Below are 3,214 nucleotides of genomic sequence, written 5' to 3'. Positions count from 1 at the left end.
AATCTCCTCCTTGATCAAAGCTTCATGGTGAATTGGATGGACTTGACAATTTAAATTTAAGTTGACATGAGGAAGATGATCAAAAATTGGAATGATGACATTTATGTATCAGTTAGGTAGAATATTGGCTTCAAATCAATTGGACAATTGGCCAGCCAAGCAAGTTTGTGAAAGCATATGTAAATATTGGCATAGATAGAACCGAGACAAGAGCCATGCCCTAACCATTTTTTGGAAAAACTTGCCAGCAAATTTTGAAAGCTTGTTTAAAACTGAGAATTCATTAAGGAATTTAGAAAGTTACAATTTGAACTAATAATTAAGGTAACTGTCCTAGCCATTTACATCCATAAACAAAAAATTGAGGTAAATTTCAATTATTTTAAAAATGGTTTGTTCATAAAAAATCTTCACACCAAATGAATCCTAAATTTCTGAATAATCCTAATTAATTTTGGCCATGACTTATGAAATAGCAAGGCATAGAATGGAATTGTTAAGCTTCTAATGTCTTTCATATGAAATCATAGAGGTAGCTTTGATTATATGAATATTCCTATTTAATTAAATAATAAATATAAAGCCAATCTATATAAATGTATAAAATGTAGTTATGGGATAATTAAAATATCATCTTCGGGTTAAATAGTAAAATATGGTTTCTTTCAGATTCTGCTGTTTTACTGGCAGTGTTCTTGTCAACGTGCTAAAGTTGCTCTCATGTGCTCAGGATATATTCTTGTTTTCCCCTCATTTCCTCCCATCTTACTCAACTATATATAGGTAATAACTTGGGATAGAATTAATTCTTTCTAATCCTTGAATTGGAAATTTTGTATCAAATCATTTGTACCTGCTTCATCTTCCTTTATTTAGATTAGAATATTAGTTTTGTTTTGTTCTATATATATGTTGAAAATTGTGTGATTGGACATGTAGCCATATTTATAGTGCAGGAAAAATGAAGAAATAGAAAATTTGTTTGGGTACATTAGATTATTACTTGAAATTTTATTTATTAATTGGTATATGTGAACTTGGACAAAGTTTTTACAGTTTTGACATAGTGCAAAATTCAAGTAAGTGTGCTGTGAGTTGGAAAAATCTCATGAAAATTTTGAAACCTTATACGCATATCTTGACCAAATGGTATGCAAATTTTTGACATATCTTGCACTAATTGTTGGTGAGAAGATCATATTGACCAAATATTGGTCAGTTGACTTCACTTGAAATGTTCTGAAATTTTTTGTGCTCATATGTTCAAGACCAAATCATGCTACTTAACTCATTATTAAGTATGATTCAATAAAATTAAGTATTTATTAACTAAATTTCACCAAGTTACAGTTACATTTGTTGAATCATTCCATTTTATGGGTGTAAATGTCCATCTGCAATCATCAATGCAACAAGGAACAAGCAAATAATTAGGTGCTTAAGCTAACGTGAGCCAGTTAAATTTTATTGCAGTTGTTGGAATTGAGGTCTATCTTTTGAGCCTCTATCTATTTCTATACATCCCCTCCAGTGCTTGTACCTTTGCTACAAAAGTTGATAGATTTTAAAGATAAACTGCATTGACTCATGATCACCATATATGGAGATGGCATCCATTACCAAAGAATGCTGCGTTGTGCTGCACCATATCGCTGATGATGCAGTCAGGAGGGGAGATGTCCTGAGCAGAGCCTCACTAGAGTGTCTCCTGGTGCGGGCAAAGTCAAGTCTGAAGGTAAGTCAATTTATTTATGGCCTACTCTTCACTTATCAAAATGCAGCAGTTAATTGTCTATTGCTCTGTGTAATTTCTGCTTATCTTATTTTTTGCATGTTATAGTTTATGTGAAGTTGCCCCATAAGATTTAGTCTCAATGTGTAGAAATATATTCTCTAATAGATTTCCATCTCCTCATATCTGAGGAAATCTCACCGTTTTGTCTGAAGCTCACCAGATCTGTTAATTTGGGGAAATTAATTATACTTTGTGAGGTCTTGCCCCTTATCAACCTATTTTTCAGCCATAGAAATGGTTGCTGCTGCACACAACATCAAAGAGGAGCTTGGAGATGAGACTGAGGATGTAACTGTGAAGGAGGAACCATTCCTGTATGATGAGGTAATGGATGCCTTGCAGGCATATGACATGCCTGCAAATATCTTCTTGAAAAAATTTGAAGGATGATATTTCATTTTTCAATCATCTATGGAATCTTTTAGTTAGGCTTTCAGAATCATAATTTTGTAAGATGATATCTCTGAACTTGTTACTTCATTTCAATAGTAAATAAAATCAAAGGTTAGCAAGAACTTCTAAGAAATGATAGATAAAAATGAATAGAAAGGAATCCTATTGATAACTATTTATAATTTCTTTCAAATAATATGTATTACTTCAAGACCTTTCATTGTCCTCTCTTTTTCTTCTGCTACAGGCTTGTTCAGTTGAACATCTCAGCCCCCCACCTCCACCCTCATCTTGGGTGCCATGTAAGATGGAAGCTCAGGTTGAGGATCCTAATGCCAATCAAACCTCACCACCGCACACTTCTACCCTGTTTATGAATCAGGTATATAATATTTGCTGTCTCTTACCTAGCCTATGCAAAAATTTTTGAGGAGTTGGGAAACCTATTATTTCTGTGGATTACTTCCATTCTCATTCTATTTGTAAATTTCCATTATTCTCCAAGCAATCTTTTATTCTCTATTAGAGGATAAAGTAATTGGTCATTGGTTGACTCATGATCAGTGGTGGGCACAGTTAACTGAAAAGTTAGCTTTGATAACCATTAATACGTTAACTGAAAAGTTTGCATTTATAACGCTTAATCAAAAAGCACCAAAAAATTTTGCTCAATTATAGCTAATCGCTAAATTTTAGTCTGTCAATTTAGCTGTGGCCTAATTTTTGGGGAGGACACTGAAACTCTGAAATTCAGAACTAGAGAGCTGAACTTTTAATATGTTGTAGCATTGACAAGGAGCTTCCTAAAAAGGTGTAGCATGCCAAGATCAAATGATGATTAACCACTCAACAATTAAATGGACAAATGAAATTCAGCAGTAATCGTCATTCAACATACAGTTTATTAAAAGAATAAGAAAGTATTAATTGAATGAGAAATAGTAAGAAATAATAACACACAGGTAAAAGCAGGTTTACACACTGCCCTCATTCTGGCTTGCCCTTCATCTCCTCGAGGTGATGATT

General features: G+C 33.3%; 1 long non-coding RNA gene across 1 annotated transcript; it reads left to right on the top strand.

Moving 5' to 3' along the window:
- The first annotated feature begins 1,691 nt into the window (after positions 1-1,691).
- Positions 1,692-2,499, top strand: LOC125177664. The gene is made up of 3 exons (XR_007156610.1): positions 1,692-1,735; positions 2,022-2,119; positions 2,436-2,499. It is a non-coding gene; the product is annotated as an uncharacterized LOC125177664 (long non-coding RNA).
- Positions 2,500-3,214: the final 715 nt, after the last annotated feature.

This window comes from Hyalella azteca, unplaced genomic scaffold, assembly GCF_000764305.2.
Source record: "Hyalella azteca isolate HAZT.00-mixed unplaced genomic scaffold, Hazt_2.0.2 contig3943, whole genome shotgun sequence".
NCBI lineage: Eukaryota > Metazoa > Arthropoda > Malacostraca > Amphipoda > Hyalellidae > Hyalella > Hyalella azteca.
Note: the sequence above shows the minus strand (reverse complement) of the source record. Positions and strands in the feature narration are given on the sequence as shown.